Source organism: Lissotriton helveticus, chromosome 8, assembly GCF_964261635.1.
Source record: "Lissotriton helveticus chromosome 8, aLisHel1.1, whole genome shotgun sequence".
NCBI lineage: Eukaryota > Metazoa > Chordata > Amphibia > Caudata > Salamandridae > Lissotriton > Lissotriton helveticus.
In genome coordinates, this window is record NC_136069.1 from 176501465 (window position 1) to 176528717 (window position 27253).

The window sequence follows — 27253 nt, forward strand, 5'->3', positions numbered from 1 at the left end:
GAGTTCTTTCATAGATATGTCCGAATTTCACAGTACTAGCCCATCTATGTTCCTTATACCGTACTTGCCAAATTATAACTTTGTTTTTTTATTTTGTACAGGCACTAACCTTTCCAGTAATGTGCAGACTCACAGACACTTCTTCAAAAAGGTTTAGGGAAATTTGAACAGCTTATAAAACATGTGCATTACTCCAATGTGCACATTATTAATCTTACACATTCCTATATATTCACTTGTGTTACTGGAATACGTTATACATTACGTGCAAATGTTTGTGAATTGCACAGTTAAGAGCAGTTTTCCCACAGGGCTTGTTGAAAACTTAAAGCATGGGGTCTACATATTGCAAAGAAGAGTAATCTGGATTCTGTTACTGGCTTTCCTTCAAAAGGAATAGCTCTCAATTTAAACACAAACCCATGAGTATGTGGAAAACATTACTTTTCACTTTTCCAAGTGCAAAATGTAAAATTATACATTTCCCTCACTTACATAAGTCAGCTTTCAAAATGGGGTCAGAGCATCGTTTTTAGAGCCCCTTCAGACACATGGTAGTTGGAAGTGCCTTTACATTTACGCCTTAAAATACTGATGCTCATAAATGCATTGATTAACCTTTCCAAATCTAAACTAGTGGGAGAATACAAATCAGTAATCCAGTTCTCAGGACTTATATTGGCAGTGCAGTTCAAGGAGCTTCAATTCTGTCTGGGGACATTTCAGGTCAAAGGCCATCTGCAGCGGTGGTTGGGCGCAGGGCATTTGCCTAACCTCACTCAGACTGCCAACCCCCTAGCTGTGCACAGCATTTGTCTGTGTATGGGGGAGTGTGGACAACTCCATGAGGGCAGTCAACCACTCTATGTGCCCGGCCATTGGCGAGGTGCAACGGGCGGCCGGCCACAGGAACAAAGAACAGAGTCAAGGAGGTTTCCCAGGTTTCTTGCTTGTGATTAAATCCTGTAGGTAGCCAACACCAAGTCGAGCACAGCTGCCAGGTATGCACATTGCACCCAACCCCACGTCAGTGGCTAAACCACTCCAACTGAGCATGGGCTTTGGCTGTGTACAGGACGGGTTAGCCTTCGGCCAACTTTGAGTGGGCTGTCAACCCCCTACTGTGCACAGCCATCGGCTGCATGCAGCAGGAGATGTTGGCCATAGGTCCTGCCCTCTGGCACTCACAATCAACTCTGCTGTGGGAGACTAACTCCTCTGCTCAGCCTTCAACTAAAGGCTGTTGGCATTTGGCCAGGTTCTGTGGTCAACCCATTGTGAGCTGCCAACCTCCTGCTGCACATGGCCTTTATGAAAGCTTTATACAGTGGGAGGTTGGCTCTGACCAGCCCCCTGGGAGCTGTGAACCCCCCACTGTACACAACCTTCAAGTGTGTGCAGGGGGGGTTAGCTGTACCGTTGGCTGGGTCTTGAGCCCAATCCCCTGTGGGCAGCCAACCCCTGTGGCCATCAACTCTCAAATGTTTGAATTTTTAAAAAAAAATGTTTGCGGGTACCGACACACTCCCAGGATACTCCCTTGCAGGTTTCACCCCTATGGTACCAGAATACTATGCAAGCTTCACTGACTGAAGCATACACAGTACCATGGTACTCTAGGGATGAAACTTCAGCGGTGGCTCCCACTTGAGTACCACAGTACCTCAGTGGAGGGCCACCCAGGCTATGTCGGACTATGTGATTCTGGTAGCCCAAAAAAGACTTCTTTTAATTTTGGCCACTCGCTAGGTCCCAACAAGGGCTAGGGGGTCAGCATATACCCATCATGCCCTCTTATACTATTTTTACACAATTGTTCCACGAAACAGGGACTGTGAGCCGGATGTACGACTATTCCATTTTGCGACTCGCAAATTGCAATGTTTTGCAGCTCACAAAAAGGAATGTACAACAGTGTCTCAGATACTGTTTGCGGTTCATAATGGGGTCGCAAAAGAATTCCCTCATCAATATTCATTAGACAGTTCTATATTTGCGACCCGTTGAGAATGGCCAGCACATACAGGGATGGTGGCCTGCTGGGGTCAGCAGGCCACCATGTCTGCGTCTGCTTTTTCAATAATACAGGTTAAAAAAAAATGCAGTATGTTTTCCTTAAAAGAAAACGTGATGCATTTAAAAAATAAAAATCAAACGTTTCTGTTTCATTTTTTAAGAGTAAGATGTGGTCCATGGGACCACTGCCTGCTCTTAAGAAATATTTTCGCATCCATTCACAAAGATGAAGGGATCCCTGGGGACCGCTTCCCATGTGTGAGTGGCTGACACTAGGTGGTAAATTGCAAGTGTTTAACGACCCCAATTGCATTTGAAGAAACAATTGTACATACAAGTGCGACTCGCTATTAGGAAGGGACATCCTTGGCATGCCCCTTCCTAATGCGAGTTGCAAACTCCATTTTGTGAGCCAGTAATTGGTTACGGACTCAGAAAATCGGGCTTGTACATACCACCACCCTTGTTAGTCATCGTCAACAGGCTGATTTTCTAAAAACTGTCATACTTCTGGCCCCATGTCCCAGAATTCTGTAATGTGTGCCACAACATTTTCTTCTAAATTACGGCAAGTCAATCAAATTGTGTGGTACTCCCGTGGTAAAGTCTGACAAGAGAGAAAGCTCCCTCAGACTGTGAGAGGGCCCTAATTTTTTACTTTTGGTGGCTGCAGGACCAGCTCTCTAGATACATCTATTCTTTTAACCACTTCATGACCACCAGAACACCTCTTTAAACACAAATTTCTCAAACACCAAATAACGGAAAGCACATTTCCTGGGTAAAGTTCTAACTTTTTATTTGTTGTAATACCATTTTTTCTGTAGCTGTGACAGATTTTTCCTATGGGAATTAGCATGGCAAAACAATGTTTTGGGACCCCTTCTTCTATTCTCTCACTTGATGGATCACCTCAAAACTTTCCATGAAGGAGATAAGATGCCGTAGATTTCAAACTTCATCAGTGATGTAATCTTTGCGGCTGCTGAGCATTGCATCATAGTGGTGGAAATTATACTTAGGTCAGTTACACATAACAGGTGAATTTCTGTGTTTTTTGGTTTAAAACCTCTAGTGCTATTTCAGTGAATTTCCAAGTTTAAAAAAAATATAAGTTATAATCTTGCTACATTCTTTATGTAAAACTCCATGTTAACATTAGTTTTTTCAGTGAATTTCTATGATATATATATTTATAAATATATGTATGTGTATGTATGTGTGTGTGTGTGTGTGTGTTTATATATGTATATTACCTACTGGCGGTCGCCAGTAGGTATATATAGTTAGGATTTTTTCTCTATGGGATTTTTGAAAATTCTATGTCTAATAACTTTGGCGTTTGTGGACGGAATTGGCTGAAATTTTCAGGAAAATGGAACATTTTGTTTCTGAAAATTTGGGGGGGGTTCGTCAAGGGGGGGCCGAGAAAAAAGGGGGGTCCCAAAACGTGTTTTTAACATTGAGTTTTCCATAGGGCGGTTGGCCTCACTTTTAGCCCGAACGGCTGAATGGATTTGCACGAAACTTGGCAAAACTGTAGGGACTGGTAGCCCGATGTGCCTTTGCTAGGTCTCAATATATGTGCTCCAGTGGATTTTGAGAAATTAACGTTCAAAAAAAGATATATATCTGTAACAGCGGACCAGGCAGCGCTCCGGTTCGCGGACTTTACGCGTTACGGAGCTTTGTGAAGCGAAGCTGATTGGTTCTCCGGCGTCTGTAAACATTCCAAACAGTCCGTAGCGGCCGCCATCTTGTCTCTCGGTAGGATCGAGAGACAAGAGGAGGCCAAAGCGAAGGGGCAAATGACCATAAGGGGGCATAGTAGATCCTCCCTGACCCCCTAGGTTTGATGTGGAGGTTTTAAAAGGGCCCCGCGGGGCAAAAAAAATAATAATAATAATAATCGAACGGCTGAATGGATTTGCACGAAACTTGGCAAAATTGTAGGGACTGGTAGCCCGATGTGCCTTTGCTAGGTCTCAATATATGTGCTCCAGTGGATTTTGAGAAATTAACGTTCAAAAAAAGATATATATCTGTAACAGCGCTCCGCTTCGCGTACTTTTCGCGTAACGGAGCTTTGCGAAGCTGATTGGTTCTCCGGCGTCTGTAAACATTCCAAACAGTCCGTAGCGGCCGCCATCTTGTCTCTCGGTAGGATCGAGAGACAAGAGGAGGCCAAAGCGAAGGGGCAAATTACCATAAGGGGGCATAGTAGATCCTCCCTGACCCCCTAGGTTTGATGTGGAGGTTTTAAAAGGGCCCCGCGGGGCAAAAAAAAAAATAATAATAATAATCGAACGGCTGAATGGATTTGCACGAAACTTGGCAAAATTGTAGGGACTGGTAGCTCGATGTGCCTTTGCTAGGTCTCAATATATGTGCTTCAGTGGATTTTGAGAAATTAACGTTCAAAAAAAGATATATATCTGTAACAGCGCTCCGCTTCGTGGAGATAAAATTATCTCTGTATTACCTAGCTGTTGCTAACACCAGTTAGCGACCGCTAGTAGGAGATAGCGACCATCTTGGGCCCCACTTTGCATGTCAGTGATATTTATCACTAATGACATGCAAAGTGGGCATGCCAAGATGTTAGCGACTGGAAACAGTCGCTAACATCGCTATCTCCTATTACCAACTTTTGGAGATATTCGCGCTAAGCGCGAATATCTCCAAAAGCTACCACCTGCCCTGAGCAGTTCTTAGCCATGTTATCCAATGGGAGGTGGATAACATGGCTAAGAGCATTAGCTCGGTAATGCATGAATATCGCTGAGTTTTCAGCGATATTAATGCATTGCGGTCGTTTTTTATCGCATTTGCGATAAACCTTGATAATAGCAAGGTTTATCTGCGATAATTTCTGACGATGCTTAGCGGTAAAAAATTCGTTGCTAAGCATCGTTAGGGATAAATATCGCTTAACTTTGGTAATATGCCCCAACGTCTGTTAACGTTCGATTAGAAGGAAATCAGGAAGAGTTGAAAAACATTGTCTGCGCCATCTTGCCTTTTTTCAAATGCCACACTTTTGTCGTGCACGGCAGTCATTTTAGATGCCTTGACCAGACCCACTCTCTGCACGCTGTCGATCCTTAGCATGGCTCCCCACCTTCGCAAGCATCTCCCCCAGGCACTGGTCACCCCCGCTCTCTGTCTTATGCATGGGTAATAAACCTCCCCCCATCTGCGCTGCTCTTCCCTGAGAATCACACCCTGTGCCCGCCCGACACCTCCTTTTCACCCTATTCACTACCGCACCCTCTGACACTCCTTTTCCTCTGTGTCCGATTGTCCAGGCCGGTCCTAGGCTATCAGCTAGCCCTGCAGATGTAGTTTATGGCCCAGCTGTAAAGAATCACCCCTCTTCAAAGGAGTTATAGTAGATCAAGGCCCACACTCGATGAGATCCGTCACAACACACGCGTTCCTACTATCTGAAAACCATCCTGTATTGTGATTGGGGAGGGGACCGAGCCTGAAGCGGAAGATTCCAGGGATGACTCTTTGTACATCAAAGTTTTTACAATTATGTGTCACATTAAAAATATATAGCACTCCAACAAAGTAGTAAGATTATAAAACTTTAATAACTTATAAATATATACAACAAAACAAAAACAGTAAAAACATTTAAACATTTTTAGGGAAAAACAACGAAGTAGCGGTCGGCTGTGCGAATAGTCCCAACGCAGCACAACGTCCAGATTTCTGGACGGCACCCAGGTGATGTTGCCTGGGTGCCGCACTGATTTCGGCATCCGGCGTGGGGCGTCGCGGGGGGTGGGTCATCAGTAGCAAACTGTTGTGCGAATAGTTCCAAGGCAGCAGAACGATGGCACCAAGGTGATGTCCAGTAAGTTGCCGCACTGGTTTTGGTATCCTACAATACTGCTCCGAATAACGGCGTGGGGCGCCCCGGGGGGGGGGAGGCGGCGTGAACGGGCCTCTCCAGGTGGAGTCTCGTCTGTTGTAGTGGGGCGCCCCTTTACCGTTTCAGTTGCCATTCTGTCCGCTTTTGGTCCACTGTGTCAAAAGCCGCAATTCAGCTGAGTTGCGCCCACTCTTGCGGTGCAGCGATAGGCGGCTGTCACAGGACTCTCAAAATGGCGGCAGGCTCTTTCCTTTTTGGGCCTGGTCCACTGAAATGGCCCTGGGACACCTTGGAAATCGGACGCTTGTCTGCTATGTCTTGGACCCCATTCTCGAAAGCGTCCCCTCCGCCTTGAGGATTCAACAAAAGTTTTGGGGGCCCCCGACTCCTGCAGGCTTCTGGTGGGGAGCGGCTGCCATGATTGCTCGCGGAATGACCACGACGGAGCCACGAGATGGTGGTGCTTTCATGGTGACGCCAGCTTCAGTCTGAAACATCCAGAAACAAGGTGGGGCTTTCATCGTTTGGGAAAAAAAAAAGTTTTCATCCAATGAAAAGTGTTATTTTTAGGTCATATGATCAAGCCTTCCATCATTAGGAAACCAAAAGTAAAATGAACCAATGAAAAGTTTTATAAACAAGTCACATGACCTGTTATGCGGCATAGGGTATAAAATGCGGAGAAAATACGTTGGCACGTGAGGCGGCGTCAGTAGCGGACCGATGTGCGAATAGGCCGAAGGCAACACAACGCGCCAAGATCCGGATGGCACCGAGGTGGTGTCCAGCAAGTTGCAGCACAGGTGTGGCCATCCTACAATGCTGAAAGTCGGCGTGGGGCGCCCCGTTGGCCTGTGAGTTTGCGTCAGTAGCGGACCGATGTGCGAATAGGCCGAAGGCAGCACAACGCGCCACGATCCGGATGGCACCGAGGTGGTGTCTAGTAAGTTGCCGCACTGGTGTGGCCATCCTACAATGTTGAAAGTCGGCGTGGGGCGCCCCGTTGGCCTGTGAGATGGCGTCAGTAGCGGACCGATGTGCGAATGGGGCCAAAGGCAGCGCAACAATATTTTCTGAATAGAAGACACCACAAGGTGCTGAGATGCCAAGATCCGGATGGCACCGAGGTGGTGTCTAGCAAGTTGTGGCACTGGTGTGGCCATCCTACAATGGTAAAAGTCGGCGTGGGGCGCCCTGTTGGCCTGTGAGATGGTGTCAGTAGCGGACCGATGTGCGAATGGGGCGAAAGGCAGCGCAACAATATTTTCTGACTAGAAGACACCACAAGGCGCTGAGATGCCAAGATCCGGATGGCACCGAGGTGATGTCTAGCAAGTTGCTGTACTGGTGTGGCCATCCTACAATGCTGAAACTCGGCGTGGGGCGCCCCATTAGCCTGTGAGATGGCGTCAGTAGCGGACCGATGTGCGAATGGGGCCAAAGGCAGCGCAACAATATTTTCTGAATAGAAGACACCACAAGGCGCTGAGATTCGGTTACCACCGAGGTGATGTCTAGCAAGTTGCCGCACTGGTGTGGCCATCCTACAATACTGCTCCGAATAACGGCGTGGGGTGCCCGAAGGGGGGGGGGGAGGCGGCGTGAACGGGCCTTCCTAGGTGGAGGCTCGTCTGCTGTAGTGGGGCGCCCCTTTACCGTTTCAGTTGCCATTCAGCTGAGTTTCGGCCGCTCTTGATGCTACAGCGACAGGCGGCTGCAACAGGACTCTCAAAATGGCGGCCTGTTCTTTGGATTTGGGCCTGGTCCACTAAAATGGCCCTGGGACACCTTAGAACTCGGACGCTCGATTTTTTTTTCCTTTCCTCTACATGCAAAAAAAGGTAAATGCCCGGTACGTTACACGCTTCATCTGCCACGATGTACTCTCCAGAGGAACCGAAAAAAAATATAGTTATGGTAACTATACCATGCATCGTCATATGGAGAGGTGGCACCAATTAATTATAGTGCTGCATAAAAGAGAGATTTGGAGGAGAACCCCCGACCTGCCAGTACATTCATCATAGAAGTGGCACTGACAGCATCAGAGGCAAGGGAAACGGTCCCAAATATTTAGAAGAACTTTGGAAAGATTAAAATGACATGTTTAGATTGTGGCAAATTAATTTCATGTGGACAGATGAGTGTTACTCTAATAAATACAGGATATGAACATCATCATAGTCGATGGTTGGTAGAGACATTTTGACTATATCCTGGACCTGCCAGTCCTCGCCCAAAATGGCGCCGGAATAAATGGGACTCGTAACTCCTTGTTGTGTACTGGTTGCAGAACCTTGAAATCACGAGATACGTATGCAGTTTTGAAGCACATGGCGGGCGGGGACGAGAATTGATTGAATATTTCGACATCCCTATTGATATTAAGTTCTGATGTGTTATTGATTACTGTACTATTGAAAGTTCGAATTAACGTCACCCATGGTACTTGCCCGCAAATGTATATCTAGATAATTTTATTGTAACTGGCCCTGTCGTATTTTAATTATAAAATGTACGTCCACCGATTCCGCAACTGTTAGACACCTTAGTTCTTGCAACCTAATGGCCCGCCCGTTACGTTCCTCTACAGTGTAAATGTCTACTCATCATATGCGATTACAGTTTGCTCCGTGGCCGGCCCACGTGGTTATAGGCTCGTATTTGTATAATGAAATTTTCACAATAAAGGTTTTTAAAAGAAAACATGGTAGTAGTATATACATTGGTAAAGTTTTTAATAATAGTCACTGTTTTAGAATCATTAAAAGGCAAGTGAAATAAAGCAGACCAATTACATGAAGGGTAAAAGGTATAATACGCAGGAACGCAGTAAAGATAAATGGTCAAGGGCTGTTGTGTTTTCTACTCCTGCAACATAAAGTGATCGATAAGAATCTCATATTCAGGCGTATCGGCGACTAAGACAGCAGGTCGACCCTCTTTTGCTCAACGGCTCCGTCATGGGACGAAGAAACGCCCTTTTTCTCGAAAAAAGAATATATTTTACTTGCAGGACAGTTGTAAATTTTCCGGGAAAGTACATTAGCCTGGAACATTATAACATATATTTAAGAAAAAATAATGTTCGGAAGTAATAAAAAGCGTAATTTTTAGGTCATATGACCAAGCCTTTCATCATTAGAATAAGAAAAGTAAAATGAACCAATGAAAAGTTTTATTAACAAGTCACATGACCTGTTATGCTTACGTTACGCGCTGCGCGTCGCGCCCCGGATGACTTCCGGATGCGCTAACGCGGCGCGTCATATGACGCATTACGCGACAACGCAGGTCCAGAATATAGTCAAAATGTCTCCACCAACCAGCGGTCGGAACACAACCCCTTTCAGCAGGCTAAATAGTTCTGTTAAATGACAACAGAAGGGACAGGCAACAAGAACCATCAGTCAAAGAGGGGAGGGCTAGTTCTTCTCTACCGGGTTACATTGGGGCGCTACCGGAACTGATCGAATTGGTAGTCTACAGTGTTTCTGGATGTTTCAGACTGAAGCTGGGGTTAGCATGAGAGCACCACCATTTCGTAGCTCCGTCGTGGCCATTCCGCGAGCAATCATGGCAGCCGCTCTTTATCGTTATTTTGGGCGGGGTGGGTGGCGGAGCCGAGCTGTATTGCAGCCATCATGGTGTGGAGTTCAGTTCATCTCACTAGTTTCGTATTTGTCATGAGGGGTTGTTCCTAATGTTTCTATTTTAGCGAGGTCAAAAAGAGATCCCATTAGTGGCCTACTGATTTTGCTCGATTCCTTTTGTTTTTTTACACGATTTTTCATTATCTGCAAAGACTAAACAGAGTATTGCGACTCTGTGTTTGTTTGTAAATAGAGAATGAACCAAAGAGAACCAATTCTAAAACAGTAAATGCTTGGATAACAATCAATCAAATGGAGAGAGAAGCAGGCACGACGTATTACAACGGGGGCAAAGGCCTGCGTTAACTACCTTTCACTATCTGCAAAGAGAGAGTACTCCTAATAGAAATGAGGGGGGGGGGCAGCATTCAAAGCAGATCAGTGTGCATAAACACGAAAATGTTTTTACTTACCACGTACTTGACATTCGACAGCTTATGATATTTGCTATTAAAAAACCATTGAAATTCACTGAAAAAACCATAGGTTATAGACCATATATAGTTAGGAATTAGCATTTATAAAACCTTGAAAATTCACTGAAAAAACCATAGGTTATAGACCATATATAGTTAGGAATTAGCATTTACAAAACCTTGAAAATTCACTGAAAAAAACATAGGTTATAGACCATATATCGTTAGGAATTAGCATTTAAAAAATCTTATTTTACCCACACAAAACCATTGAAATTCCATATATAGTTAGTTGCACTAACTATATATCGCGCACCCGCAATCCACTGCTGATGATGTCACATATTACATCATTCATGACATGGTCAGTGACATCACTGATGACATCACTGATGACATCTCAAATGACATCACTGATGACATCACTGATGACATCTCATTTGACATCAATGACCACATCACTGAAGATATCATTCATGTGACAATACAATGCATCTCCTCACATTTTAATATAACCTCTGTTTCACCCAGTGTTAAATACAGAGTATAATTTTTGAAACCATTGACACACCAATACTAGTTACTACATACGCACTCACTGATTCCTACATCTACACACACCTTCACTCATTCACCCATACAATCATTCATACATACAATCACTCATCTTTACAACACTATCATATGCACTCATACACCTATACAGACACTCACAGTCTGCCACTCGTCCATGGAGTTACTCACACACCTAGTCAGTCCTGTAAAGAATCAATGACACTTCCATTTTCTTGTCTATACAGTTAAACATAGAGCACCTTACATTTTCAAACATATACTAACACATACTTACCTTCTTATACAATCATTGATACAAGTACACATTGATCTGCACAGAGTCACACACCTCCCAGCCAGCCACACACACACTCAGTCTCCCATACAAATACTTGGGCAATCAATCAATAACCCATATAGTTACTCATATAGCTACTGATCAACACATGCAGCAGTTTACAGAACAACAGACATAATGATGCACAAATTAAGACAGTTTAGTCATTAACCCATGCACTCAGTGAGACACATTTAATCACTCAGTCATACAGTCAGTCATGCACCTACTAAATCCTTCGTCCAGACACTTACACATCCACTCATTCTTCAATATGTAAGACATATTTAAACTTTACAGAAACAAAAAATCACTGGATGTTGTTATCAGTCATGTCATCAGTGATGTCATTTGAGATGTCATCAGTGATGTCATCAGTGATGTCACTGACCATGTCATGAATGATGTAATATGTGACATCATCAGCAGTGGATTGCGGGTGCGCGATATATAGTTAGTGCAACTAACTATATATGGAATTTCAATGGTTTTGTGTGGGTAAAATAAGGTTTTTTAAATGCTAATTCCTAACAATATATGGTCTATAACCTATGGTTTTTTCAGTGAATTTTCAAGGTTTTGTAAATGCTAATTCCTAACTATATATGGTCTATAACCTATGGTTTTTTCAGTGAATTTTCAAGGTTTTGTAAATGCTAATTCCTAACTATATATGGTCTATAACCTATGGTTTTTTCAGTGAATATATATATATATATATTCAACGAAAAACAAAGGTTAAATGGACGTCCAAATTAGGTTCATAACATGCCATTTTAACAGACAAAACCACTGAAATTCACCAGTAATAGTTATCTCAAGTAACTATGACTTGTGCTCTAAAGTAATTATAACTCACACCCCCACCATGCACAGTATTGTCATCAATGGTACCATTTCATATGTTGTAATGATGTTGGCAACGATGTCATAGAGTATGGCTTGAGTGGTGTAATATGTGAGGTATTTAGCAGTCCATGGCGAGAGTGTGAGCTATAGTTACTATAGGCCATGAGTTATAGTAGGTCAGTAGGTAAAGTAGGTCCGTTTTAAATCAACCCTTCTAGTTTCTGAGTTCAGAAGACATTCGTTGTTTGTAAAGCCATTTTCTTCACTTGTTGAACTGTTTTACTTTGCATATAACTGGTGGATTCCCCTTTTATTGTTACAGATATTACATTTTTTTTCTTTGCTTTAGTCTTTTATGAGATTGCAGTTAAAATCGCCTCTAGAAATCATTGTAACTTTTGGAAATTGATCAATGAAAGTACGAATGGGGCCGATTTTGTCATTTCTGATTTTACTGGAGAAATATAGGTATTTATTAAAATTGTTCACATGACACCTTTTGATTTAAATTTGAACAAGACAACTTGTTGCAAATTCTCAATCTGCACATAATAGTTTATATGACAAGCCGCTATGTATGTTGAATAAGAGGACTGAATTATCTTAAAACAAACTTGCCTTTTCTAAACATCTACTAAGACCTGCTACATCCCAAGATCTCATAGTCTTGATCTAGGTGATTAGATTTATTTTATGCCAAATGTTTTCTCCCATTCAGTGCCGCATGTAATTAGTTTCCCAAAACTACTAGTCCATTGCAGCTTTTGGTTACATGATTCTTTGTTGGACCACTCCACTCATGAATGCTAGCCTGGTGACCGTTTTGTTTTAAAGTTACCTGAAGCATGTCCTGATCATGGGTAGTTGTGGAATATTACTGATCAGAGTGTGTGCCAGTTCACAATTTTTTTAATCTTTTCAATCCTACAGACCTCTACACTAAAGTATATACTTATGAGAAGGATCAACATGACAAATGTTTATCCCTAGCTAGAAAGGGATGGAGCATTATGATACATGGTCAAAGCCTCCTCTTGCTTATTAAATTTAGTCCTTGGCTATAATGTGTTAAGCCACGCCTGACCACAAACAAATTAACATGAATTTGAGTGCTGTGATGTAGATATTTCTTTTGTTAAGATAGTTGTGGGGGGCTTTCAATATAGACAAGGTTGTGATTTTTTTTTTTAAGTTCTCATTCCACTTTTACTTTAATCTACCCCAATAAAATGCCTGTATTTGGGTTACATTTAACACAGCTCACAATTTATAATCTACCAAATCCTATTTTGCTGCATCTTATTTTCTCATTTAGAGCTACAGATCAGCTATATCCTCCTGACTGAATTCTCTTGTGATCGCCCAAGATGAATTTGTTTGAGTGTCTATGGGTTTTAGGTTTTTTCTCTTAACATTTGGGGTGTATTTACAAGTCTTCTTCGTGTTACCTACTTTTTCATTATCTTTTGTTTATTTTTTATTTTGAGAGCTTTAGGTGTTCAACTAGATTTGGCTCTATGCAAATTTGGGATTCTGTCTGACTAATTCCTTCTGAGCTTATATTTTCCATTGCATTCATTTTTTACTGTTGCTAGGTTGTGTGTTAGCCTCTTTTTTAAACTTAAGACAGTGCTCTATCGTAAATACTGTCTAGTTTCCTTCTTAGGGGCATTGCTTTTGGGGGTGTTTAGGGTGTTACACCACAGCTAAATAACTGTATTTCTGGTAAATAGTTGGGTACAAGTGCTTTCAGCTGGGTATGGTGAGGTGTCTGGAGGATTTGACTGGAAATTTTACATAAACAAACACACTCTCCCTCACTTAGTTTTAATTGTCTTCATACAATTAAATTAGCTTACAACATATTGGGCCTGATTCACTATGGTACACTAAGACAAAAGTCTAACTTTACGACGTTCAGTATTCACAAAGGGCATTTACGAGTAATAAAGTTAGGATTTTGTCTCAGTTTTGGTCTCCATTAAACTTAAGACCAAAACTCAAGATTAACTGAGACAAAAGTCTAACTTTACTACTCCTAAATGCCCATTGTGAATACTGAAAGTCGCAAAGTTGGACTATCATCCCAGTTTACCTTTGCAAATAGAGCCCGGTGTGTTTTTCTTCACTTAGTACCCCTACCAATCAGCATTCCTCTCTCTTTCCACTGCCTCTTAAGTCTCTCTCAGGAGCACCGCTAGTCGTATAATGTATTTTAACATTATATGCCAGAGAGGTTGTTGGAAAATCTGAAGCTCACACCTCCCAATATTACTAACCAAGCTACGCCCCGTTCTTTCTTTTGAAAACACTCATTTGGACACTGTACTAAAATGTGCCATCATTCAAGAATCTAAAAGAAATCTTCCCTACTTCTATTATATTGCACAGAGTACCAAAATACAGTCTTTATTGAATATTCTCATGCAGCTTTTATTGAGGCATTATGTACGTACCACAAACTAAATCCATGGCCATCATACTCACAATGGTCCACCCGAAGCAACAAAGAAACACTGCTGTAGTAAAACCATTCTCTGGAAATCATATTTACTCAACTTACCAATTGGACACATAATTACAGTTGTGTACGTAATTCAAAATATCCCACCTCTGAAACTTTTCATTCGCTTTTTTGCTTGCAATTGACAGCATATTTTAATCCACTATATTGTGAACTACAATCCTGGAAAGAGAAACAGAGTGTGAGTATCTGTGTGTGTCTGTGTCCATGTGAGGATATGTAGCTGTTTCTCTATGTGACTGTATATGCATGTATGTGTTTGCATGTGCACAGGCATGCATCGGGGCATTGTTAGAATGCATACGGGTGACTGTAAATCTGTTTTCTAGATTGTGTATCCAAACACAACACACAATAATTTAGGGCCTGATTTAGATATCAGCGGACTGTATACTCCATTACAATGGTGATGGATATCCTGTCCCCCAAAATATAAATCCCATAATAGCCTATGGGATTTATATTCCAGCGGACGAAATATCCGACACCATTGTGACAGAGTAACCCATCCGCCGAAATCCAAATCAGGCCCTTGGGGCCTGATTCACAGAAATAACTTAAGACAAAATCCTACACTTACTACTTTTGGTATTCACAGAAGTTAGGATTTTGTCTTAAGTTTGTCTTAAGACAGACTTAAGACAGACTTAAGTTAGGATTTTGTCTTAAGAGGGTCTTAAGTCTGTCTTAAGTCTGTCTTAAGACAAACTTAAGACAAAATCCTAACTTCTGTGAATACCAAAAGTAGTAAGTTTAGGATTTTATCTTAAGTTAGTTCTGTGAATCGGGCCCATAGTCATTACAACAAAGAACACATGAACCTCAAACTAGCCAGTTCTATTGGCTTAACCAATGTTTGTTTTTAAAAGATGCTGAACAGCCGTGTCCCCCTGAGGTGAAAATTTATTTTATCTTGACTTTTCATTGCCAATTTTTAATGTTAGGGACATATTTACAAACCCCTTGTGCCGCTGGAACATCTCTTTTTCCCATGTTAAAAGTGGCACATCGGTGGCACAAGGGACTTATAAATAACCCCCTTAGTATATAGTATGACATTGTGAAGTTTTGGCAATCCATGGTTTAAAGAACCAGATCCTGTTGTGTTGGGTAGATGACAGCATAAGAGTTTGGAGAATATAAATGTAACTTTGTATGATTTAGTAGTCCTATTGTTAATCAGATATGAATTTAGCCTGAAAAAAAGAAAAGACAAGAGGCATTTGACAAAACAGGAACAAGTTGGCTTAATTAAACACAGCGCCCGGGAGAGCATCAATAGAGTTGTGTCTAAAGACAGTCTCAATGTACAGAGCTTTTGGCCGGTAACAAAGACAGTTCTTGAGGTACAATAAAATGATTACACATTCTTGTAAAGCATGTAGTTTGGGCCTAGACATGAACCATAAATACAACCATCTGATATGGGGGACATAGGTGGCTCTCGACCTCGTGGAGAGCTAGTGTGGGGCTGTGTGCATGTGCCTAGATGTTCGGCCTGCAGAGCGCTTGATCACTGCATGTGGTGTGCATGCTGTGTTCCGATTGGCTAAGTGTTCCTAGCTACATGTGGATCTGCCTTTGTGGTATTTGGGGAATGCACGCCTTTGGCCAAACATGTTTTATTGAGGCTAATCTCTTCGGACTTGTTTGTGGTGTAGCTGCCTATCTGTTTGATTGATCAGGGTTTTCTATGTTTGCACATTTGTCTTCGGGCTAAGTGTAACCCCACCTGTGACCTATCAATTGGTAGGCTTGGGTCTGGGTCTGACCACGTATCTCTGACTCTGGGTTGATGGGGTGGTCATCTCGGGTGAATGCGACAGCAAAGATACAACTTTGTTATTACGTGTACATATAACATGGCTGTCGCTGATATCATATTTACCTACATTCTCGTTATTATGAGTACATTTGTCATAGCGTACATCAACATAGTTTCTACTGTTATTGACATTGCTATGTGTTCATAGATTATTTACATTGCATTTACTGTTGTTGATGGTATTATGCGTGCATATATCATGGCATACATTGACATTGCATTCACCGATATTAACTTACATGGGCAAGCTCTGAAAATGTTTCTGACATCTTTACAATTTTTATTCTACCCACTTCTGCTAGGCTTACCAAAGAACAGAAAATTTATGACAGACAAAATTGAACTGGTCAGATTTGAGGTCTTGGTTTCAAGGTCACAGTGTGGTCCCAGAGAATAATCTTCAAGAGCAGGTGAAGTAGATTAAATTCTTGTTATGTTAAATATGCATGCTTTGGTTGGAAAATAGTTATTTGTACACAAACTGGTTCCTTTATACTTACAAGCTGATATGTTATAAGTTGGGTCATACATGGAAACATTTTGAAAAAGGGAAAGAGGGAGGGAAAGGCTATCATAAGCAGGAAACAGGTAAAATAAATCTGTTCTTGGCTTCAAAAATCGCAAATCTCTCGCCTGAAACGGGTCTGTTGTCATGTATAGTTGTACATATGTGATTTTATATATTGCGTATTTTTGCAGAGGCTGACCTACGTGCTTTGAAAACAACCATAAATTAGTAAAAATCAACAAAATACCAAATGTCCTTAAAACTTGAAATCTGGACAACTGAAACGATCATTAGCCTCCGCCTGTTGCCTGCTTCTGAGGGAATCATTGTCCTAGGGCAACCTGCGCTAGGAGGTGGCCATGCGAGGCCAGGGGGAGGAGCCCTCATAACCCCCCATCTGGCGCCATAAGGCACATCGTGGGCTCCAGCTGTGCGGGGCGTGTGTAGACCATGCCCATGCAAAGCCCAGGCCAAGGGCAGGCCCGTCTGCGCCCATCAAAGCCCGGAAGAGACTGGGCTGAGCCACCTCTTGGCACTATTCTCTCGTCAATTTGTCTCCTGTCTAAAGATGTTCTTATCTGAGCATGGTACTGTGATTTTATCATTTTGGGTGTTCCTATTGAATTTCCCAGGGCCTAATACCTGATGGATCGGGCTAGTTTTGTTTAATCTGCCCTGGCGTTAGAACAGTAGTTGGCAGCCCCATCTCTATTTGCACAATAGGGTAAAGGAAAGTGAAAGCCAGAAAGACCATTGATAAATGACACTGGACTGGCAGCTTGCTCCTGTTGTTTTTAAACAACTCAGTGGGGGCCCTCACTGAAGAGATTTATTGTGTAAAAGAACAAAGAACTAACTGAAGACAGAGGCTGGCCTGCTGGCTGCAACTGGGGACTCTCTATCTACAATTCCTAAAACTGTCCTGCCATGTACCACCCAGGAATCATCCAGCAGAGTGAGCCAGGCAGCTTGCACAGACTCAGTAGTCATGGTTGCTCCACCAGACATAAAAGCTCCGGTGGTTTCTCAGGGAGCAAAGAAAGGTAAAAAGGGCTGCCTAAGCCTTTTCCCCAATCTAGCTTAAGTGATTTAATGAAATTGAAAAAGGGGCAAATGGTTGCCACAAACTAGTGTGCAAACCTGAATGTCCCTAGCGTCCCGGAACCAAAACTACTATTGGCTCTTGAAAGTCTCCTTCATAGAGTCGATGGGTTGGAAGATAGGGTGGGCTCTTTAGTAAGCTCTGTTTAGTCCCTCAGGGAACAGATTGGAACTAACATGAGTAGAACAACTCATAATTTGAACACCCTAACATCACCTAGGTGAGTGTGCCCCCCGAGACACCCCAATGTACGAGTCAGCACTCCCCTACTATCACAGGACTTGCTTCAGGAGTAGATGAAGTGGCTGCTTCATTAGTTGCAGGAAACATTTTTTGTAATCCCCGGGTATTACTGCCACAGCTCAAGGTCATTACACAGAGACAATTGTTGGAGCAGTTCTGGGGCAGGGTCTTTAACATCCTCACGTGCACCAACACCAGAGCAGGGATGTCCATTGCCATTCTAGAAAGTTACGATGGGGGCTCGACAGGTTTGTTCTTCTTCCACTGTTACTTTGCATCTCCCCTCTTCCGGCACCCCTATGTCTTGGTTCTTGCTAATGTCCCGCCGGTATTGCATCCAGCCCAGCAAGATTAACAGCAACTCAAGAATAAGGCTGTTCACTGGCTTGCTGGGAGGGCGCCTCCTGAAGTTAGACAGATGCTCTTCGTTGAAATTATCAATGTATGTAGGGTGGGCTGGATAGGTAGTGACCCCAAATCCTTTGGGGACAACTGCATTGTACTATAGAACTCTGGAGTTGGCCCAGTATTCCCTAGTCATATCATAGTCCTGCCCCTGGGATATTTATATAAACTCATGATCACAGAGCCATCTAGCCAGGGGTTCTCTGCTGCAGACGTTTCTAAGCCCCCTGTTAGTGTCCATGCTCGAAACCCAGGGTTGAATCTTGCTTTGTCCAATCTTTACAAGCCCCTAAGTGGACTGAATGATCAAGATTGACTGGGGAGGGACCTCGATATTACAGTTTCCACTTCTGGGTAAACGCCATCTAGGGCCCTCGGGGTCATGTGCTGGATCATAACAGGTTTGCGGGAGATATCTAATGAACCTGACTGATCAAAGACATTTGCACCTATTGATATTATTTGTCTCTAGGAGACATGGGATACAAGAGGGGGATTCATTTAGATGACTGTGCCTCCTTTGCAATCAATGCCTCACACTCCCCAGTGGGGGCTTAGTGAACTTTGTCAAACTTGACCTGTCCTACAAAATGGAAGAGATTGTGGGTATTTCTCCCAATTTGCTAGGGGTTTTCCTCTCATTTAGGAATAATACAAGGATTTTGTGTATTAATATCTGTAGTGCAATTCATGGGAAGGAATCTGAGGACGTGCTGATTTCACTTAGCACTTTCTTACATTCCTTTTGCACTACTCGCCTTAGCAAATATACAGCTTTATTAATCTTGGTGATTTTAATCTTCACCCCCTGGAGAGGTTGCTTTCTTTTTGAGGAATGCGAGAAAGACGAGGGCGGGTTTCAGGACAAAATTCACCTCAAGCATAATCCACAGGATGTTCTGATGAATGAGCTGTCTGGCGCATATAATCTGGCGTTGAGAGCCTGCTCTTAGGTAATAATTCCCCTACTTTCAATTATCTTGGAGGGGGTTCCTTTCAGTGACATAACAATAGCCCAGCAACCCCTGTGGTGCGGGGGCCCCCGCTCCATGGGGCCCCCTCTGGCACTGTGCACAGGCAGGCCTGAGAGCTCCTGTCTTGGTCCGGAGCATGTGGGCCCGCTCCATGCACTCTGCAGGGGGGCCCCTGCAAGTTTCTTCACACCACTGGTTCATTTATTGACTACATTTATGTTTCTGTGGGTTTATTTTCCTCCCTTATCTAATTGTTGGTGGAATTGAAGATTTACATTGACCAAAACCCTTTTTCTGCCTGCTTTCATTGGGACATGGGCAGGCAGAATCTCTCTCCCACTTTAAAGCTCAAGTTAAAATAATTGACATGGGGCATAGATTTAAGTGAGACAAAACTATCCCTGAGAATTTTGTCATTAAGTTAGTTGCATCCTGCTTCTCGGAGATAGAAATGTATCTGAATTCAGAGGCCTCTCACCACACTATTTTATTGGCGTATGATAAAATATGTATCCACATTAATACTGCCCTTACCAGGTCCGCTTTGGTCTGGGTCCCAGGTTTCATGCCAATGGTTTGATAATAACTGTACTTAAGCATGTAAAAAATAAACCTTGTGATACAGGGGTGTTAAAAGAGTGTAGGGCTTTTTATAGAGCTGCAGTAAAACATAGGAAGCTGTAGCTAAAGGATGAGCTGTGGGAGGACCTTCTTTTTGACTGCACTCAAAAAGATAGCACCTTGTTCTATAAGGTTGTTAATTATCTGTTTTTTAAGGGGCGTCCGGTGGTGGATCAAGCTGCTCTTGTCTGTGCCCAAGCTTGGGAGGACCATTTTTCAGCTGTGTATAGGGGGGAAGACTTAGTCTCTCCTTGGAGCACCAAACTGACGCTACAGTGGGAGGAGATTAGAGATGCTATTGTGTCCTTGCCAGTAGGAAAGGCCCCCAGGGCTAAAAGGGATCTCTGGGCTGCTCTCCTTACCCTACACATTAATGCTGCTATTAGTAGTTCCCTGCCTGGTGCCATTCCATCATTGTACTCGTGTTCAAGAAGGGGTATAGGAATGAACCTCCTGTTACACGCCCAACTCTTTAATTGATGTTGAGATCAAGATAATAGGCAAGTTCATACTGAAGAGATTAACTCATTGGGCTGAGGAACTCAACATCTTGTCCAACATCTAATATGGGTTTTGCTCAGGGAGGGGCAGTCGTGGCTGGTGCAGGTAAGAGCAGTGGGGCACGGCGAGGCTGTTGGGGGGTAAATTGACAGATGATGGAATAGGGAAAATAAAGAAATAAAACCACATACCTTGCGCTCGCCACATTGTCGACTATACTGTCGTCTGTCAACTTCCCCTCGCTGCGCACTGTCCCTGACCTGCCCCACTGCCCCCCCCCACTCTTACCTGCACTGGCCACGCATGGGGAGGGACACTGTGGAGCAGCAGCTACACCTCCAACTCGTAATCATCAAATGCATTAGAGCCAAAAGGGGTTCTCTTCACCTTGCCTTCATGGACCTCAGCTCCGCCTTTGATAAGGTTAACAGAGACAAGCTCTAGGCAGAGTTGGGTTCCATGGGGGCGGAGCAGAGTCTGCTAGACTTTCTCAGGGACCTACAACATGGGTTGACGGCTTCAGTCTGTTACAGTGGCAATGGGAAATGCACAAAGCACTTTGCACTTTGATCAGGTGTCCAGCAGGGCTGTATTGTGGCCCCCTTTCTTTTTTTATATAAGTTAATCTCCTACAGAGGGTACTTTCTGTACAGGGCTTAGATGTCTCAAGGGCCGGGGGCAGACTGCTCCTGGCCCTTTTATACGTAGACAATGTTGTTTTAACTGCCCACACTACCAGAAGTTTGCAGCCAGCTTTTAGACCTTTTCGTCGAATTTATGGGCACCCAGGACTTACTTATCAACTTAAAAAATTTGCATGTGATGGTCATGGGGCCCAAAAAAACACGAAAAGGGACACTTTTTCTGTGCAGGGTCAGATCTTAAGTAAGGTGGATAATTGTACTTATTTAAGAATTTTCATAGATTCCGGACTGAACTAGCATCTTCTTATAAAAAAGAACATTGGAAGTTTTGCTGGAGTTAATAATTTCTCTTCCCATTTGGTCCAAAAGCCATTGAACACTATGCTGGAGATTTACAAAGCCAAGTATGTCCCAATCTCAATTTTTAGCTGTGCGATTTGGGGTTACGCTGTTCTAGGGTCAAAAACGGTGGCAGAGAATATATTTTTTAGGGCCCTCTTAGGGGTGGGGCAGAGTACTCCTACTGAGATCTTACAAGAAGAGCTAGGGATGAACTATACTATTGATTTTTTGGGTTGCAACCCCTCTTGTTCTGGTGTGCTGCCTGGCTGAAGGAAGAATGATGTCTCACTAGGCTAGTTATCTCAGATTGAATGAAGCTGGACAACATGCACAATATTCCTTGACAGTTTATATCAGGGAAAACCTTAGAGCCCTTGGGAGGCCGGAGTTATTTCCCAACCCACAGTGCGGTACTTTGCACATTCTTCTAATTTGCCCTTTTTATAAAACCCTCTGACACAAGTTTTTAAAATCTTCATTTTTAACTACTGATTTTTATCAGGTTAGAGCTGCCCTTTTATACTAGCAGCTTTTAGCTACACAGAAAATGCGTTATATATGTGTCGCGGTTTCTTATGGGGGTTAGAGCTCAGGACGCTAAGTTGGGTCATCTTGGTCTTGGCCATGCATGTCTTTTCTTGTCTGTTTTAATCATGATCTCTCTTTCATTGAATATATTCATATTTTTATGTCACATGTATAGTAGGTGTATCCCATGTATAACTGTGATGATGTGGTTTTCTTTCTATATTAATTTGTATGATTTCATTCATAAAATCGAATAAAGTATTTGATGATGAATTCAACATCCTCAAATGAAGCAGTGCAGCGCCTGTAGCTGCCTGATGCTGCTCACCTGTGGCACGTGTTATACTTCCGGTGACGTCGTTTCACCCACTCTCCCCACCACTTCCTGCCATAATTTGGCGTACAGGAAAGAGCGAGCAAAGGAGATAAAACGCTTGACAATTAATGCTTAATTACCTCAAACCACCCCGAAAGAGAGTATTTGTCAGACTGAGCGTGCAGCTAAAATCGTAAACAATGGCAATGGAAGAAGAAGGGTATGATTAAACGTCCAGAAAAAGAAAGGCAGGGGAAGGTGCTGTGTCACTGCACTGTCGCTCCATCCAACTTGTGAGATATTTTTGGGCCAGAGAGATTCTTTCTGAGCACAGACTGCAATTACTGCCCTAAGTAACACTGAGCTGGATTTATATTTGGCAGGACATTTCAATCTGAACTCTTAAAATCGTCAGCAAATGTTATTTTTTGTTCAAAGTAAGCCTTTGAAGTGTAAATGAAATCCCAGATGGAGGGAGAAAAACAATCTGCTCATGGAGAAAGCAGAGGAAATGTATTATGTAAGTTAAAGCACCTACAAGAATAGAAGGTTACAGTAACTTTAGGTGACACAAACTACAGATGGTGGGTACAAAACAAGGGGGAGGGTTCAGACTATGGCAGTCTATTGCACTGCCCTTAATAACAACTGTTGAAACAGTTGAAAGATTCTTTATTGTATAGTTAATTAAAACCGTTACAATGTTCCAAAACATAAAATGCATTTCCTTCACGTGCTATAATAAATTAGATATAAGCAATTGAATCCACATTTTTTTTTAAACCAAGCAAAAATTGCTGAGTTGTAACTGTGACCTATACTATCCTTTCAATAAATTCTCAAAATTGGTTAAAAATTTGATTAATTGACAAATTAATTGTGGCTCCTCTGAGTCCAGAGTTTTTAGTATTGCTGATCGACTGCCCGTAATAACAAGAATCAGGCTTCATCCGCCATTTTCTATTTATAATGGGCATTGCTTTTAATGCCCTTGCTGCTCTCTTTGCAATAAACATTATAAAAACAATCAAAAAGTATATTTTCCTGACTATTGTGGACTTGTTTGCTGTAGACCCACAGTGCCAATGGTGCAGATAATATACATAAGTGAGCTGAACCAGGTTTTATGCGTCATGTTAAGATTCAAAGGTTTGATTCTTCACTATGCCGCCTAGGCCTTTCACCATTCCAAGGTCAATAAAATGAGTGTCACTAGGAAGGGTAATAATGTTTATTAGAACATTGGAATGTTGAGATCACCAATGAAGACTTTGAAGTGTTCATGGCCAAAAATGGCTGGCAAAGACCTGCTCCAACATTCTACTGCTGGCCTTTTTGTTTCTCCTTGTATGATTTAGAACATTTTAGCCCCAGAGGTTACGATCATACCCTTTGTGGCTCATGCTGTGCCGATTATTATTACCTCTTGTAGGAATTTGGGCGTTTAACAACTCCTTCAGCCCTTGATAGCAGGCTATAATGCCTACTTAGAACAATAGAATGTTGAGCGCTCCATTAGAGACAATGAAGTGGCTCTGGGCTAATAATGGTGGGCACAGACCTTCTGCTCCAATACTTTTCTTTCTGTTGCCCTGTGTTTATTTTAGGACATTCTTACCTCAGTGGTTGGAATGCTCTAATAATATTATAGCCCTTCTACTTTAGACTTTGTGGTTGCTACAGGCCCCATTGTCATTATAGACACTCACCTGTGCCTCACTTGAGCATCTAAAACCCATTTCAACCCCCCAGCAGCAGGATATAAATATTAAATATAATTAAGAATCCACAGACACATTAGATTGTGTTGTGTCAATAAAACCATAAATGCAAAGGGATGAATTCTTAAATCCCCACCAGTGCTATCCTGAGAAGCAAACCACTCCTCACAAATCTGCCTGTACAAGTACATATCTGCTTATATGTCGGTCAGGCTTTGTTAGAGGGAAGCGCATGCAGGAGGAGGCGCTCTAAGAGCGTCGTCCACTGTGTCCACTTCCGTTCACGTGCCCTCAGCAGCCAATCAGGGAAAATTAATTAGATTTCATTATTTTAGGAGTATGACTAAAATAATGTACACCAACATTAATGCTCCATACAGGTGTTCATGTACCTGGATTCACAATGCTCAAATGCATTGCAGTCTCCCCAACATGAAATCCGTACCAAATCATAACTTGATTAAAGGGAGTGAAGGGAGCGTGGGGAGTCTGACATATTCATTTGTGAACAAGCATGTAATACCTATCCTGCCACAATCATTGGCTCACTTTTCAAGTGTACATTTTTGTGTTTAGTTTATCAGTATGTTTGCTGATAAATTTGCTTTAGGATATATTCTTTTTTATAAATTCAACCATATAAAGGATGGGATTTTTTTCAAGATATGCATTTGGCTAGGTAGAAAGAATTGAAAGCACGATCAATATATTTTAGGAGATTTTCAAAATTTTAAACGTGCAAGTAATGTATTATTGCAAGCCTTTGCTGTTTTTCAAACATGCCTTTATATGAGAAAAACTTAAATCAAATTAGGCATATGTTTGCCAATGTTTAATACTATTCCTATATTCCATTTTTGTAACATGTTATGTGTATCAGTGATTTTCTCACATGCTCACAAAGCACACACATCTATTCTATAATGTTCCTATACCTTTCCTATAACTGCACCTTCCATCCATACCCTCCACTAAATGCAGTGCTGACACAACATTCTACAGCAGAACGATATTTGTTTCACACATTTATCTCTTTATCAATAAAAATGTTTAAAAAAAAGTTAAATACATAGAGATAAAAAAGCCAATAGAATTCGGAAAGAAAAACAAAGGAAGTGTAATTGATGCCTCGTAGTGTGTTTACTCTAGTTCTGGACTTTTTTTTTTTTAGATATAAGTGATTAGCCAGTGTCTTTTGTACATTTTTCGATTCTAGATTGCCTTTACCTTTTGCTGCCAGACAGAGTGATTACCTCATTTGCCAGCTATGGGTTTTACCGTTTCTAATCTTTAAATATCAGATATGGATAATGTAATTAACTCATGTTTTTCTTTCATTTATTGTAATATAGTTTCATTTCGAAGACGAGTTATTTAAATGGTTGATGGCTGATGTTCGATCATAACATACTAGCCCAGCCTCCACTTGGTTGGTCCTTCTTTTGCCAGCTTGTTGTATTTTTTTTTTTTTAGAAAATAGAGCTTATTGACTTATTAAATTAGTGATCTATAAAGTCTGAGAGGGGTTTACTGCGACCATGCTGAATCGATTTTTTGGAGATGGCAAACCTCCAAAAGACAAGAAGCAATTCTCATCTGAGGAGCTTGTGTCTTTCTCACATAGGTACCAAAGGGCCTCATGAGTTCTTCAGTGGTAATATACAAACACTCAGTCTACGTTATGGACAAACATATGGGGTGCACGTACCCCGGGCCAGATAAATCGCACTCACTGATGAATGTAACACACAATTATTGTGTTCCAAGCCCAATAATACAGAAGTGGCATAAATCAGTGTATTTACACTTGACAAGGAAAAAAGTGTCCAAAAGATCTCTTTACTACAATGAAAAAGGCACTGTGAGAGGGTTCTTAGGAAATGTCCAATACCCGTCAACATCAGTACTTCAGGACTTTGTGATGTACTGCCAAAATGTCAATCCTTAATATCCAAGATTGTTTGCTACAAGAGCCAAAAACTGACAATAAAATCAAGCCATAGTTATCTTTTGTACTCGAAAACCTAGTGGAGGAAGATAAATCCTAGGCTGCCAAACTGGATTAGTGTTTTGGCAGTATGACACAAATAGTCATCTTAATTGTAAATAAGGGAGGCTTTAGGACATTTTTTTCCTTGCCAAGTGAATATAAACTGATTTATGCCACTTCTGTCTGTATGGATTTGGAACACAATACCTGTATGCCATTTATCAGCAGGTGCAATTGATCTGACCCTGTGTACTTGAACACTACCAGTGTTACAAATTTGATATTGACATAAACCCCAGTTGTTTGTCCATAACTTGACACAGAGTACGGTAGACTACACTGATGAATACTTTATCTAACATGATTAATTGGGTTTACATGGTTGGATTTGTATGACACCAACCCTTTGACATTCCTCACTTTTCCTAAAACTATTTCTTTGGAAGTTTCTTTAGTATTTGTAGAACTTGAAATAGTCTCCCAAAAAACTCAGATGAAATTCAAAAATCCTAATATTCCATAAAGCTCTAAAAACTCAACCTGTTCAGATGACTCCTGAAACTGTATAATTAATGGACCCATCCCTTTATATTGTTGGAGCAGGTATATGGGATTGGTGTCACTACAACGCGGTTTTTTACAACGCATTCCATTACATCGGAATTTTTACAATGCAGGATCCATTACATCGGATGGCATTACAACGCATGGCATTACATCGCAGATGCTATTACAACGCATGGCATTACATCGTAAGTATAGGTAAGTATACCTTTTTAAAAAAATGTAATTAAGTTAATTTAATTAATTTAATTAATTTAAATAAAATACATTTTAAAATAGTAATTAATTTAATTTAATAGATTTAAATCTAATATAATGAAATTAATTTAATTTAAATATTTTTAAAATTGTAATTAAATTAAATTAATTAAAAAAATTATTTAATTTAATTAAATTAATTAAAAAATGTAATTAATATAATATATTTAATTTTATTTAATAAATATAAGCACAAACCCAACCCTGAACCCTAAAACACCCCTGTACCCCAAAACCCAAACCCTACCCTGAAACCTAAAAACACCCCTGTACCCCAAAACCCAAACCCTATCCTGAAACCTAAAAACGCCCCTGTACCCCAAAACCCAAACCCTACCCTGAAACCTAAAAACACCCCTGTACCCCAAAACCCAAACCCTACCCTGAAACCAAAAAACACCCCTGTACCCCAAAACCCAAACCCTACCCTGAAACCTAAAAACACCCCTGTACCCCAAAACCCAAACCCTACCCTGAA

General features: G+C 41.8%; 1 protein-coding gene across 2 annotated transcripts in view; it reads left to right on the plus strand.

Moving 5' to 3' along the window:
* The window catches only part of ERG (ETS transcription factor ERG), a 556889-nt gene that overhangs the window by 130443 nt on the left and 399193 nt on the right, over positions 1–27253 (plus strand). For both annotated transcript variants that reach the window (XM_078656846.1, XM_078656847.1), the window contains exon 2: positions 16361–16468. The gene's annotated coding sequence lies outside the window, so the exon portion shown is untranslated. The remainder of the gene's footprint in view (positions 1–16360; positions 16469–27253) is intronic.